A 15,906-nucleotide genomic window follows, 5' to 3' on the forward strand; every position below is an offset into this window, starting at 1 on the left:
TAAATACTGGATTGTTGTTGTTCAGTTGCTCAGGCATGTTTGACTCTTTGCGACCCATGGACTGCAGCACACAGCACACAGCTCTGCACCATCTCCCAGAGCTTGCCCAAACTCGTGTCCATCGAATCAGTGATGCCATCCAACCATCTCATCCTCTGTTGTCCCCTTATACTGCCTTCAGTCTTTCCCACCATCAGGGTCTTTTCCAGTGAGTTGGTTCTTGATATCAGGTGCCCAAAGTATTGGAGCTTCAGCTTCAGAATCAGTCTTTCCAGTGGATATTCAGGGTTGATTTCCTTTAGGATTGACTGGTTGGGTATTCAGAGACTAAGATCATAAGAACTTAATTGCTCCCTTGCCCTAAAGGGGAAAAGAGAGAAAAAAAGTGTTCTTGGGTAAAAACCATAAGAACTGTAGCTGCAAGCAGATGGTCAGCAAGGCAAGACCTTAAGGGACACATCAGAGCCCTGATGTCAAAGCAGGCTAAGGATAAAAGAAAAAAAAAAAAACAAACCCCAAACTCTTTCAACTCATGAACAGTAATCTCCAGCCAGTGAGCTCAATCCAACTGAGTGCTAGACAACAAAGGACACTGGGTCATATGGTATATGAGCTTCAGACTTCTAGGGCACAGAACAGTGTAGAAAGGGCAGAGAGCAGATGTGGAGAAACCAATGGAGCAAGATCATGATCCTTCTGAATATTTCTCTCTCTCCCTCTCTCTCTCATGCATTCATCTACTGATCTAGGACTTTCTCCTCAGTCTGCTCATCTAGCCGTATTCTCCCCAAGCCTTGTTATACTCCAGCTGGGCTTTGCTCATCTGCAGTATTTCCTACCACTGCATCTGCATTCATATTACTGGAATGATGCTTGTCAGCAAGATTGACTTTGCTCCCAAGTCACAGCTCTCAGCAAACAGGCAATATTTGCAATTCACATCCCATTCACTTTTACTTATTTGAATGCAAATGTGTATGTGTGTGTATACCATTCTGACATCCTATTTATTATAGGGGAAAGAGCTAAATCATTAATTACAGTTTTTTATTCCATTTGATTTGTTTGTTAGAAAGTGTTTCCTTTCTTCACATATATTTAGCTCTTGTCCATAATTTGGAGCTACTGTGAAGGCTTTTTTTTTTTCTTTCAAGTAATTTCATGGTTTTTTATATAAAAATGTGAGAAAGGTATCTCAAAGGCATTCACATTTCCCATCATCTCTGAATGTCTAATATCTACTCTCGAAGATGTTGAAGTACCTATACATCATGGAGAAGGTCTTGGGTGCCTTACTTTCTTTTCTAAACTCAGACAAAACCCCTTTTGGAAACCTGCCCTAAGTTCCTTAGTTCTAAGTGAGTACACCATAGGGTTGAGGGAAGGGGGCATAATATTGTGCAGCACATTTAGTAGAACTGGAATCAAAGTAGCTTTTGCCTCTGCCAGGTGAGTTACTCAAATCACTACAACAACTGTATAAAAGAAGAGGATGAGGATGAGATGAGAGCTACAAGTGCTCAATGCTTTAGATGCAGCTTCAATTGAGTTCAGTCTAAGTACAGAGTGCAAATCAAAGTGTATGACAATATTATAAGACTTAGATCATTCCCCATTTCAAGTGCCAAAACCATTTGGCAAATCTGTTCAGCCTCCTGCCATCACAAGCTAGGCTAGTGACCACAAGATTAGAGCATGCTGCAGCTGCTGAGTCGCTTCAGTCGTGTCCGACTCTGTGAGACCCCATAGATGGCAGCTCACCAGGCTCCCCCGTCCCAGGGATTTTCCAGGCAAGAACACTGGAGTGGTTTGCCATTTCCTTCTCCAATGCATTAAGGTGAAAAGTGAAAGTGAAGTCGCTCAGTTGTGTCCGACTCTTAGCAACCCCATGGACTGCAGCCCACCAGGCTCCTCCGTCCATGGGATTTTCCAGGCAAGAGTACTGGAGTGGGGTGCCATTGCCTTCTCCGAGATTAGAGCATAGGCAATGCTCAGTCTCATTCCTGGAGCAATAATTATGCTGGGCAGCAAGCAGAGGTACTGTTATGACAAGCAAGCCATTCTGAAGCACCTTGAACAAGGAAGATTTGAAGATTAAGGATTGGTGATAATTGATGGATTGTGAACAGGGTGACAAATAGCTATGTATCTATCAAAAGCCATGCGGAGGAAGATACCAGACTCCATGCCAACAAAGCAGTGAAAAGCATAAATTTGAGCAAAACACAGGGAGGCTAATGACTTTGGACTCAAACCAGAAAATGGCTAGAATCTCAAGCATAATAGTGGTGGCCAGACCCGTGTCCATCACAGGATGCCTAAGAAGTGGTACATGGGCTGCTGAAGAGCAGGGTCCTGGCAGATGGTGATGAGGATGAGGATATTAGCGCCAACTGCTGAGAGGCAGGGTAACGCCACTGGTAAAGAAAGCCAGTGTTGCCAACTGTGAATTCCTGGGAATCACATCAGGATGATCTCAGAGATCTGGAATTTAGAGCTATTGGAGACTTTAGGAGATGCAGACATATTTTCCTAAGAGTAAAACAAATATATTTTTAAAGTTGCATTCTCTGAGCCTAATTATACTGAACATCATTTTGAAACAGTCTCTGCATAGCATAGTTTATAGTTTGCTGTTATTGAAATGATTCTGTAGCACATCTCACAATAAATTACAATGAATTTCTAGGAATTTAAAGCGGAAAAGTGGAAGTGAAAGTGTTAGTCGCTCAGTGGTGCCTGACTCTTTGTGATCCTATGGACTGTAGCCTGTCAGACTACTCTGTCCTTGGAATTCTCCAGGTAAGAATACTGGAGTGGCTAGCGATGCTCTTCTCCGGGGGAATCTTCCCAACCCAGGAATCAAAGGGGAAAGTAAACACAAAAATAGCAATTATCAATACTGGTTACTCAGAGAAAATTCTTCACGAATCTCAAATTTTTATGTACATTGTCCTCAGTTATTTCAGTTTGGGACCAACACAAATATAGTTCTAGGGTTTGTTGTGGTTGGTGTTGCTGATTTGATTTTTAAACCTTTCATTTTCTTTTCAAAAATTCTGTGAAGTCAAGCAAATGTGTTTGTTTTCTTCATATGTATCTTTCTTGTTTCAGACTATCATTAAGTGACCTTAAGTAGATTTTGTAAATTCAGATTTATTTCCTTTATGTATCATTTTGGAACATTAGCTATGTTTTCTTACTGTACCACTTGAACTTGTAACCGATATGCATTAATATTTTATATACCATTGCAATAATTTGGTATTACAGACTTTTAAAGATTTGTAGACATAAAGCATGTTGCAGATTGAAAGGGGAAAGCTTTCTTTGATGTTTGACTTTGTATGGACTTCTGAGGTGGCCACAGAAGAATAGTTGAAAAGAACTTAAATTTAATGACTAAGTTTGTTAATATAAGTATTCATACAGGAAACAACATTAGCAAATTATTAGTTTTTAGTTGAATCTTAAAGAACATACAAAGACATGTAAAACAGGATTTAGGGGCAGGGAATAAGGTGCTTTTGATTTTACTTAATGAATAAGAATGATGTGTCTTCACAGTGGCCAGTGTAGATTTAGAGTCATGTTTAAATCTAGACTCATTGGCTTTTCTCAGACTCTATTGTTTTTCACGTACTTTAAAAAAAATTGAAGTATAATTGCTTTTCAATGTTGTTTTAGTTTCTGCTGTTCAACAGCATGAATCAGCTATAGGTATACATATATCCCCTTCCTCGAGAGCCTCCCTCCCATGGCCCCTCTACCCCACCCCTCTAGGTCGTCACAGAACACCGAGCTGAGCTCCCTGAGCGATACAGCAGCTTCCCACCGTCTATCTCTTTCAAATATGGAAGTGTATATACATATATATATGTCAGTGCTACTCTCTCAATTCGTTTCCGCCCTCTCCTTCCTGCCATGTTTTCTATATCTACATCGTGCCTACCACAGAGTTCTAAAGAAAAGCCCTGCCTGGACTGCTCCTCATGAACTTTTATTCTGTCCAAGGGCCCAACTAGACAAGCTTGAAATTGACTAACCGGGCTTTCCTTTCCACGATTGCTTCCTCACTCTGTTGTTGATGTCTTTCTTTCGTTGCACTCATACACCCCTTCTCGTCAGTATTATTGCTTCTGTCATCTCACCTGGTCACACCTTCCCTCCCCATGCGTCTCTCTTTTTGTCAACAATCTTACCTTTCTAAAATTGATATTCCCTTGCTTAAAACAATGTATGCCCTTGCACTGTCTTTCAAATATAATTCAAATTCCTTTATAGTGCAGAATGCACTCTTTGACATGAGTGAGTCAACTGAGCATCATCTCTTGATTTTACCTCTTTGTATCTTATACTTCAGATACACAAAATATTTGCTTTTAACTAAATTTTTTTATTTTGCAAGACATTTAATTATCAATATTTTGACCATGTGAAATGCTATTGCAGATTTATGAGCAAGAAAACAGAGACTGGAAAATTATGTTTTAAAACATCGTATGAGAAAGTTTTGAAATAAGATACTTAAAGTAATTTTAGTTAACCATTTGGGCTTCCCAGGTGGTGCTAGTACTAAAGAACCCGCCTGCCAATGCAGGAGGCATAGGAGACATGGGTTCGATTCCTGGGTCAGGAAGATCTCCTGGAAGAGGGCAGGGATTCCCACTCCAGTATTCTTGCCTGGAGAATCCTATGGACAGAGGAATCTGGTGGACTACAGTGCTTTGGGTCACAAAAAGTTGCGCATGACTGAAGCGACTTTGCAGTATGCATTAATAATTTAGTTAAATTACCTATACATTTATTCTTGACATAATCGCTTTTAAATCAGAAAAAAATTCTAAAAATAAATTAACATTCTCCTTTTGACATTACCAGCAAAAGAAGATTCATATCAAAAACTAAATGAATTCTTTTCAGATATTTTTTGCTACTTCTCTGAATAAGCATGCATGGCCTAATCACAATACAAATCACCCTTTTTAAATGATTGCTATGATTTGACGAACATTAAAATCATCTAAATGTGTTTTTACCAAATTTTAATGGATATGACAAGTAGATCTGGAGATAAAACTAGTTAGACTGTGGACTCTTAGATGAGAGTTCTGAAGGATCCCAGTACAATCCCTTTATCATGAGAGTTTGGAGGTTTGTAGCCCATTTGGTCGCTCAAAGTCTGGTATTTTTTTCAAACACTCATTTATTACCATGCATTCTTGTATCATCCTTGTAGCTTTGACATTTTTCCCATTTTCTTTAAATTTTTTCCTTTGATTGATATTTGCTTGCGTGATACATTTAAGAGAAGGAACAAGTCTGAGTTCACAAAAAGAAAATAACTTTTTCAAAAATTTTCAGCAATTTGAGGTTTACAGTTAATATATGAATCTTGAAGATAATCTGGCAATAGTTTTTAGAAGAGGTAGTTTCTAGCTCAACCATTGTTCAATCTCTAGATTGTGTCTGACTCTTTGTAACCCCTGTCGCCACCCCCACACCCTCCCGCCATGGATTATAGCCCATCAGGCTCCTCGGTCCATGAGATTTCCTAGGCAAGAATACTGGAGTGGGTTGCCATTTTCTGCCCCAAGGGATCTTTCTGACAAATTTCAGGAGGATACTTTACCACTGCACCAAGAGGGGGCAACCATACAAACTTAATGTTTTCTAACTCTAGCTGTCAGTTCAGTTCAGTTCAGTTGCTCAGTCGTATCCAACTCTTTGCAGCCCCATGGAGTGAAGCACGCCAGGCTTCCCTGTCCATCATCAACTACCAGAGTTTGGACAAACTCATGTCCATTGACTCGGTGATGTCATCCAACCATCTCATCCTCTGTCATTGCCTTCTCCTTCTGTCTTCAATCTTTCCCAGCATCAGGGTCTTTCCAAATGAGTCAGTTCGTCACATCAGGTGGCCAAAGTAATGGAGTTTCATGTTCAACATCAGTTCTTCCAATGAATATTCAGGGCTGATTTCCTTTAGGATGGGCTGGTTGGATCTCCTTGCAGTCCAGGGACTCTCAAGAGTCTTCTCCACGCCACACTTAGAAAGCATCAATTCTTCAGTGCTCAGCCTTCTTCACAGTCCAACTCTCACATCCATACATAACTACTGGAAAAATCATAGCCTAGACTAGACAGACCTTTGTTGGCAAAGTAATGTCTCTGCTTTTTAATACACTGTCTAGGTTGGTCATAACTTTCCTTCCAAGGAGTAAGTGTCTTTTAATTTCATGGCAGCAGTCACCATCTGCAGTGATTTTGGAGCCCCCAAAAATAAAGTCTAACACTGTTTCCACTGTTTCCCTCTCTATTTGCCATGAAGTGATGGGACCAGATGCCATGATCTTAGTTTTCTGAATGTTGAGCTTTAAGCCAACTGTTTCACTCTCTTTCACTTTCATCAAGAGGCTCTTTAGTTCTTCTCTTTCTGGCTTAAGGATGGCGTCATCTGCATATCTGAGGTTATTGATATTTCTCCCAGCAACCTTGATTCCAGCTTGTGCTTCATCCAGCCCAACATTTCTCATGATGTACTCTGCATAGAAGTTAAATAAGCAGGGTAGCAACATACAGCCTTGATGTACTTCTTTTCCTATTTGGAATCAGCCTGTTGTTCCATGTCCAGTTCTAACTGTTGCTTCCTGACCTGCACATAGATTTCTCAAGAGGAAGGTCAGGTGGCCTGTTATTCCCATCTCTTTAAGAATTTTCCACGGTTCATGCTGATCCACAGAGTCAAAGGCTTTGGCATAGTCAATAACGCAGAAATAGATTTTTTTTCTGGAACTCTCTTGCTTTTTCAGTGATCCAACAGATGTTGGCAATTTGATCTCTGGTTCCTTTGGCTTTTCTAAATCCAACTTGAATATCTGGAAGTTCACGGTTCACATACTACTGAAGCCTATCTTGGAGAATTTTGAGCATTACTTTAGTAACATGTGAGATGAGTGCAATTGTGCGTAGTTTGAGCATTCTTTGACATTGCATTTCTTTGGGATTGGAATGAAAACTGACCTCTTCCAGGCCTGTGGCCACTGCTGAATTTCCAATATTTGCTGGCATATTGAGTGCAGCACTTTCACAGCATCATCTTTCAGGATTTGAAGGAGATCAACTGGAATTCCATCACCTCCACTAGCTTCATTCGAAGTGATGCTTTCTAAAGCCCACTTGACTTCACAGTCCAGGATGTCTGGCTCTAAGTGATTGATCACCCCATCGTGATTATCTGGGTCATGAAGATTTTTTTTTTTTTTGTATAATTCTTCTGGGTATTCTTGCCACCTCTTCTTAATATCTTCTGCTTCTGTTAGGTCCAGACCATTTCTGTCCTTTTTTGAGCCCATCTTTGCTTGAAATATTCTGTTGGTATCTCTAATTTTCTTGAAGAGATCTCTAGTCTTTCCCATTCTGTTCTTTTCCTCTATTTCTTTGCATTGATCACTGAGGAAGGCTTTCTTATCTCTCCTTGCTATTCTTTGGAACTCTGCATTCAAATCAGTGTATCTTTTATTTTCTCTTTTGCTTTTCCCTTCTCTTCTTTTCACAGCTATTTGTAAGGCCTCCTCAGACAGACATTTTGCTTTTTTGTATTTCTTTTTATTGGGGATGGTCTTGATTCCTGTCTCCTGTACAATGTCACAAACCTCTGTCCACAGTTCATCAGGCACTCTGTCTATCAGATCTAGTCCCTTAAATCTATTTCTCATTTCCACTGTATAATCGTAAGGGATTTGATTTAGGTCAGACCTGAATGTCCAGTGGTTTTCCCTACTTTCTTCAATTTAAGTCTGAATTTGGCAATAAAGAGTTCATGATCTGAGCTATAGTCAGCTCCCAGTCTTGGTTTTTTTTTCTGACTGTACAGAGCTTCTCTACCTTTGGCTGCAAAGAATATATTCAACCTAATTTTGGTGTTGACCATCTGGTGATGTCCATGTGTAGAGTCTTCTCTTGTGTTATTGGAAGAGGGTGTTTGCTATGAACAGTGCGTTCTCTTGGCAAAACTCTATTAGTCTTTGCCCTGCTTCATTCTGCATTCCAAGGCCAAATTTGCCTGTTACTCCAGGTGTTTCTTGACTTCCTACTTTTGCATTCCAGTCCCCTCTAATGAAAAGGACATCTTTTTTAGGTGTTAGTTCTAAAAGATGTTTTAGATTTCGTAGAACCATTCAACTTCAGCTTCTTCAGCGTTACTGGTTAGGGCATAGGCTTGGATTACCATGATATTGAATGGTTTGCCTTGGAAACGAACAGAGATCATTCTGTCGCTTTTGAGATTGCATTCAAGTACTGCAATTCGAACTGTTTTGTTGACTATGATGGCTACTCCATTTCTTCTAAGGGATTCCTGCCTACAGTAGTAGATATAATGGTCATCCGAGTTAAATTCACCCATTCCAGTCCATTTCAGTTTGCTGATTCCTAGAATGTCGACATTCACTCTTGCCATCTCCTGTTTGACAACTTCCAATTTGCCTTGATTCTTGGACCTAACATTCCAGGTTCCTATGCAATATTGCTCTTTACAGCATCAGACCTTGCTTCCATCACCAGTCACATCCACAATCGAGTGTTGTTTCTGCTTTGGCTCCATCCCCTCATTCTTTCTGGAGGTATTTCTCCACTGATCCCCAGTAACATATCAAGCATCTACCAACCTGGGGAGTTCCTCTTTCAGTGTCCTCTCTTTTTGCCTTTTCATACTGCTCATGGTGTTCTCAAGGCAAGAATACTGAAGTGGTTTGCCATTCCCTTCTCCAGTGGACCACATTCTGTCAAAACTTTCCACCATGACCAGTCCGCCTTGGGTGGCCCTAGGCAGCATGGCTCACAGTTTCATTGCATTAGACAGGGCTGTTGTCCATGTGATTAGATTGGTTAGTTTCCTGTGATTGTGGGTTTCATTCTGTTTGCCCTCTGATGAAGAAGGATAAGAGGCTTATGTAAGCTTCCTGATGGTGAGACTGACTGAGGGGGAAACTGGGTCTTGTTCTGATTGTCGGGGCCATGCTCAATAAATCTTTGATCTAATTTTCTGTTGATGGGTGGAGCTATGTTTATGTTTCTGGAATTTATGGGAAGTAGTACTAGCTTAGTGAACTAAGGATAATGGATCTCCTTTGGAGAATTGAGAATACAATGGCCCATAGAGAAACCGAATTCCCAAGATAAGGACTTCCCTGGTGGCTCAGACGGTAAAGCGTCTGTCTACAATGTGGGAGAGCCAGGTTCGAGCCCCGGGTTGGGAAGATCCCCTGGAGAAGGAAATGGCAATCCACTCCAGTACTATTGCCTGGAAAATCCCATGGACAGAGGAGCCTGGTAGGCTACAGTCTATGGGGTCGCAAATAGTTGGACATGACTGAGCGACTTCACTTCACTCACTTTAAACTATCGTGGAGGTAATAAAAATAATGGCAACTGCCCTCAAAAGATCCCACGCATGTATGGCTATACTCAGTGCCCCCAACCCTGTAGCAGGCCACCACTGACCCACACCTCTGCTGGGGACTCCTAGACACTCACAAGCAAGTCTGGATCAGTCTCTAGTGGGGTCACTGCTTCTTTCTCCTGGGTTTTGGTGCACACAAGGTTCTGTTTGTGTCCTCCAAGAGTCTAGCTCTATGGTGGAGTTAATGGCAACCTCCTCCAATAGGGCTTATGCCATACCCAAGTCTGCTGCACCCAGAACCTCTGTCCCTGTGGCAGTCCACTGCTGACCCATACTTCCACAGGAGACATTCAAAAATAATTCTAGCCATAATTCCCTTGAATAAGTTCTCCAAGCTTCTATGTCCTTCTAAGGCAGAAGCAAGGGTCACTTTCTTGTCCACAATATTGCCAAAAACAGAATAAGAAAAGTGTAATGATTAGCCTTTGAATGCTCTGGTATTTAACCAATGTGACTATGTCAAGGCTTAGTACTTACTGTGGTTTTATGCTGAGACTCACAGTCTAAGTTCCTAGGAAGAGGAGAGGTTTCCAGCAGGAAGGAAAAAACACAACTATTTAAAAAACTTTTCACATAAGATGAAAAAATGTTCTCAGATGACGCACAGCACAGAAATTATGTTTCTGGAATTTATGGGAAGTAGTACTAGCTTAGTGAACTAAGGATAATGGATCTCCTTTGGAGACTTGAGAAGACAATGGCCCATAGAGAAACTGAATTCCCAAGATATTAAATCCTGAAAGGTTGGAAAGGAGATTAACTTAGCGATGTTCCCAGTAACATAACCTGAGAACTTCCATAAGCAAACAAACAAACAAAATCTTCATTGATGAAACAAAGATGATTCTATAGAGGTGGATAATTTTATTAGACTGTCTGAATTGTTGAGTACAAAAATTCACATGTTCCTAAATTCTGTAGTTAGGGTGTTGCACTCAAAAGAAAAAAATACTCTTAAAGTAGAAAGTACGCTTTGACCCCAAAATATATACTGAATTGCTACTGTACTGAAAAGGCATGGTATGGGGTCACAGAGTTGGACACGACTGAGTGACTGAGTTCAGTTCAGTTCAGTTCAGTCGCTCAGTCATGTCCGACCCCATGAATCGCAGCACGCCAGGCCTCCCTGTCCATCACTAACTCCCAGAGTTCACTCAGACTCACGTCTATCAAGTCAGTGATGCCATCCAGACATCTCATCCTCTATCGTCCCCTTCTCCTCCTGCCCCCAATCCCTCCCAGCATCAGAGTCTTTTCCAGTGAGTCAACTCTTCGCATGAGGTGGCCAGAGTACTGGAGTTTCAGTTTAGCATCATTCCTTCCAAAGAAATCCCAGGGTTGATCTCCTTCAGAATGGACTGGTTGGATCTCCTTGCAGTCCAAGGGACTCTCAAGAGTCTTCTCCATGCCACACTTAGAAAGCATCAATTCTTTCGTGCTCAGCCTTCTTCACAGTCCAACTCTCACATCCATACATGACTACTGGAAAAACCATATCCTTGACTAGACAGACCTTGGTCGGCAAAGTAATGTCTCTGCTTTTGAATATGCTATCTAGGTTGGTCATAACTTTTCTTCCAAGGAGTAAGTGTCTTTTAATTTCATGGCTGCAGTCACCATCTGCAGTGATTTTGGAGCCCCAAAAAATAAAGTCTGACACTGTTTCCACTGTCTCCCCATCTATTTGCCATGAAGTGATGGGACCAGATGCCAATATCTTCATTTTCTGAATGTTGAGCTTTAAGCCAACTTTTTCACTCTCTTCTTTCACTTTCATTAAGAGGCTTTATAGTTCCTCTTAACTTTCTGCCATAAGGGTGGTGTCATCTGCATATCTGAGGTTATTGATTTTTTTCCCTGCAATCTTGATTCCAGCTTGTGTTACTTCCAGTCCAGCGTTTCTCATGATGTACTCTGCATAGAAGTTAAATAAGCAGGGTGACAATATATAGCCTTGGCGTACTCCTTTTCCTATTTGGGACCAGTCTGTTGTTCCATGTTCAGTTCTAACTGTTGCTTCCTGACTTGCATACAGATTTCTGAAGAGGCAGGTCAAGTGGTCTGGTATTCCCATCTCTCTCAGAATTTTCCACAGCTTATTGTGATCCACACAGTCAAAGGCTTTGGCATAGTCAATAAAGCAGAAATAGATGTTTTTTTTTCTGGAACTCTCTTGCTTTTTCCATGATCCAGCAGATGTTGGTAATTTGATCTCTGGTTCCTCTGCCTTTTCTAAAACCAGATTGAACATCAGGATGTTCACGGTTCACGTATTACTGAAGCTTGGCTTGGAGAATTTTGAGCATTACTTTACTAGCATGTGAGATGAGTGCAATTGTGCAGTAGTTTGAGCATTCTTTGGAGAAGGTGATGGTACCCCACTCCAGTACTCTTGCCTGGAAAATCCCATGGACAGAGGAGCCTGGTAGGCTGCAGTCCATGGTGTCGCTCAGAGTCGGACACGACTGAGCGACATCATTTTCACTTTTCACTTTCATGCGTTGGAGAAGGAAATGGCAACCCACTCCAGTGTTCTTGCCAGGAAAATCCCAGGGATGGGGGACCCTGGTGGGCTGCCGTCTATGGGGTCACACAGAGTCGGACGTGAAGTGACTTAGCAGTAGCAGTTGAGCACTCCTTGGCATTGCCTTTCTTTGGCAATGAACTGAACTGAAAATTCATGGTAGGGATAAAATGACCAATAAACCTGCCATAGTCCCTATTCTCATGGAAACTGTGATCTAGCTGGAGCCAAAGGATAAAATATTAGTTAAATAATCAAGCAAACATTATTATAGACTGAAGAATTACTTTGAAACAAAAGTACCCAGAGATCTGAGAACTTAAAATGGAAAGAATTAACTTAGTTTTGATGTCAGATAAGGATTTCCTGAAGTAATACCAGTTTATGTTGATGACAAGTACTTCAATGTGAATTTAAAATGGCATGTTTTTATTGGTGAAAAGGGAAACGGATGAAATATTCTAGGAAGTTTCAGATGCCCAAATGAGAAGGATCTTGGCATATTCAATGTAATAAAAGAGGATAAATATGGCATTAGCTCTGAGATATGGTGGAGAATGAGATATGGTGGGAAATAGAGAAGACTCTTGAGAGTTCCTTGGACTGCAAGGAGATCCAACCAGTCCATTCTGAAGGAGATCAGCCCTGGGATTTCTTTGGAAGGAATGATGTTAAAGCTGAAACTCCAGTACTTTGGCCACCTCATGCAAAGAGTTGACTCATTGGAAAAGACTCTGATGCTGGGAGGGATTGTGGGCAGGAGGAGAAGGGGATGACAGAGGATGAGATGGCTGGGTGGCATCACTGACTTGATGGACGTGAGTCTGAGTGAACTCCGGGAGACAGTGATGGACAGGGAGGCCTGGCGTGCTGCGATTCATGGGGTTGCAAAGAGTCGGACACGACTGAGCGACTGAACTGAACTGAACTGAGTGCTGTTAAGATAAAAGAGGCCAGAAACTTACAAGCAAATTAGTGTTAAAATAGCAAGGGATCACTGAAAGTGGAGGTTTCACAATAGCAGCAAAGTGAAGATGAGATTAAATGTAACAGGGATACAGATCAGATAGGCAACAGTAATCCAAGGAAGAGATGACTGTGTCTTGAACTGGGATAGGGGAAGTGAAAATGAATAAAAGCAGATAGATTTGGAAGATATGTTAGAGATAAAACTGATCATTTTTATACATGAATTGCACTTCCCAGGTGGTACTAGTGGTAAATAATTTGCTTGCAACGCAAGATATGCAGGAGACTTGGGGAACAAGTCTAATTTCTTGGTATATGCAGTGGGCTGACAGGTGATGCTATTCACATTCTTAAAGAAGACCGGAAAAAGAGCAAGTTACAGGGCAAGAGAGAGTTCAAATTAGGTTATTCAAGCAGAGGTGCCGCTGAAACATCCACGTGAAAACTGTTTAGCCACATGGAAAAGTGGTCCCACAAATGGAGAAAGTAGCATAGAAATGCACACACTAACATATGTTAAATAGATAGCCAGTGCGAATTTGCTGTATGACTCAAGGAACGAAAACTGGGGCTCTGTGACAATCTAGAAGGGTGGGATGGTGTGGAAGGGAGGTTCAAGAGGGAGAGAACATATGTATACCTATGGCTGATCCATGTTGATGTATGGCAAAAACCAACACAATATTGTAATTATGCTTCAATTAAATTTTTTTCAAAAAAAGTGGTCCCAGAGAACAAAGAAGCAATTTGAATATAAAACAATAAATGGTCTGTATATTATTTGATCATCTAGCTTATACAATTTGTTGGCATATAATTGTTCATAGTTATTTCTTATGATTCTGCATATTTTGGTGATATCAATTGTGATATCTCTTTCTTTTAGAATTTTACTTTTTTGAGTCCTCTCTTTTCTTACTCTAGCTAAAGATTTATCAATTTTGTATACCTGTTCAAAAACTTAGTTTTTAGTTTCTCATTTTTTTTTCTGGTTTCCATTTTATTTATTTCACTCTGATTTTTGTTATTTTATCCCTTCTACTAACTTTGCACTTAATTTTTTTCTTCTGCTGGTTCCTGGAAGAATACAGTTAAGTTGTTTATTTGAGATCTTTTTTTAATCCCTGAATTTATTGCTATAATCTTTCCTCTTAGAACTGCTTTTGCGGCATCCCCTAGGTTCCTGTGTGCTGTGTTTCCATTTTCATTTGTTTCATATCTTTGAATATCAAATGTATTTTATTTCCTTTCTTTATTTTATTCTATTGCATGAACTCTAGTACAATGTTGGATAGAAGAGTGAACAATTATTGTTTTTGCCTTATCATCCTTGTGGAGAATGATTTTAATATTTCATCAATAAATAGGATGTTAGCTACAGGGATTTTTTAGTATCAAGTTAGGGAAATTCTCTTCCAAATTTAACTTACTTTGTTTTTATCAAGAATGGATGTTTAATTGAACATTTGTTTTCTTTGTCTATTGAAATAATCTTATGATTTTGTTTCTCTTTTAATTCTGAATTGAAAACATATTGTGTTCTCATTAACTTTGAATTCCTAGAATAAATCCCACTTGGTTTTAATTTATTATCATAAAACCCCTGGCACATACATGTACACACAAACACAAATGCTTATGGGGATTTTTATGTAACTGATTAAATTTCTTGGTAGGTCTGTAACTACTATGACTTTACACTTCTTCTTAGATCAATTGTATTGTTTTAAATATATATCTATTTCATCTACATTTTAAAGAGCATTGGCATAAATTCATTTCTAATATTCTATTACTGTTTATTTTGGTAAATGTATTTGCATTTGAGAAATAAAAACTACTTTAGATCTATTGGATATTATTTTCTGTATTGACCAATTGGTTTAAGATGCTTATCTTCTTCAGAACTTCTGAAGCCATTTAGAGCTTTCTAGCTCTTTGTTCTTCATGTACTGAGAGCACATGTTGAAAGATCTATAATTTCACTGTGGATTAGTGATTTCCCCTTCTAGTTCTAACAGTTTCTTCTATGTGTGTGTATATTAGCATGCTGCTAAGTCGCTTCAGTAGTGTCCGACTCTGTGCGACCCCATAGACGGCAGCCCACCAGGCTCCCCCCTCCATCCCTGGGATTCTCCCGGCAAGAACACTGGAGTAGGTTGCCATTTCCTTCTCCAATGCATGAAAGTGAAAAGTGAAAGTGAAGTCGCTCAGTCGTGTCCGACTCTTCCCGACCCCGTGGACTGCAGTGCACCAGGCTCCTCCGTCTATGGGATTTTCCAGGCAAGAGTACTGGAGTGGGGTGCCATTGCCTTCTCTGGTATATTGGCATGCTGCGGCTGCTGCTGCTAAGTCGCCTCAGTCGTGCCCGACTCTTTGAGACCCCACAGATGACAGCCCATTGGGCTCCACCATCCTTGGGATTCTCCAGGCAAGAACGCTGGAATGGGTTGCCATTTCCTTCTCCAATGCATGAAAGTGAAAAGTGAAAGTGAAGTCGCTCAGTCGTGTCCGACTCTTCGCCACCCCATGGACTGCAAGCCTACCAGGCTCCTCGTCCATGGGATTTTCCAGGCAAGAGTACTGGAGTTGGATGACATTGCCTTCTCCGTATATTAGCATAGATGTCTATAATTATATTAAGTACGTGTGAATTTAGTTATTTTATGTTTTCCTGTTGAATTGTTACTATAAATATTACAGAACGCTGTACTTTATCACACCTAATATTTATTGTGTTAAAATCTACTTCGCTATAGCCACACAAACTTTTCCTGTATTTATACACACATGTTTTTAAGTAATATATATTGATATTGAGGATAGTTTTTTATCTTTCATTCCATTTTCTTTCAATTATTTAGTCAAATTACATTATTGTAATTGTTGCCTTTTGTTTTCAGATTTAGTGGTGTACCATGCTCCTACTGGTTTAATTTAGTCTCGCCTG

The 15,906-nt window shown here is 40.3% G+C and overlaps 1 pseudogene; it reads right to left on the bottom strand.

Moving 5' to 3' along the window:
- Positions 1–1,269: 1,269 nt before the first annotated feature.
- Positions 1,270–2,526, bottom strand: LOC138420998 (olfactory receptor 56B1-like; annotated as a pseudogene).
- Positions 2,527–15,906: the final 13,380 nt, after the last annotated feature.

Source organism: Ovis canadensis, chromosome 15, assembly GCF_042477335.2.
Source record: "Ovis canadensis isolate MfBH-ARS-UI-01 breed Bighorn chromosome 15, ARS-UI_OviCan_v2, whole genome shotgun sequence".
Classification (NCBI taxonomy): Eukaryota; Metazoa; Chordata; class Mammalia; order Artiodactyla; family Bovidae; genus Ovis; species Ovis canadensis.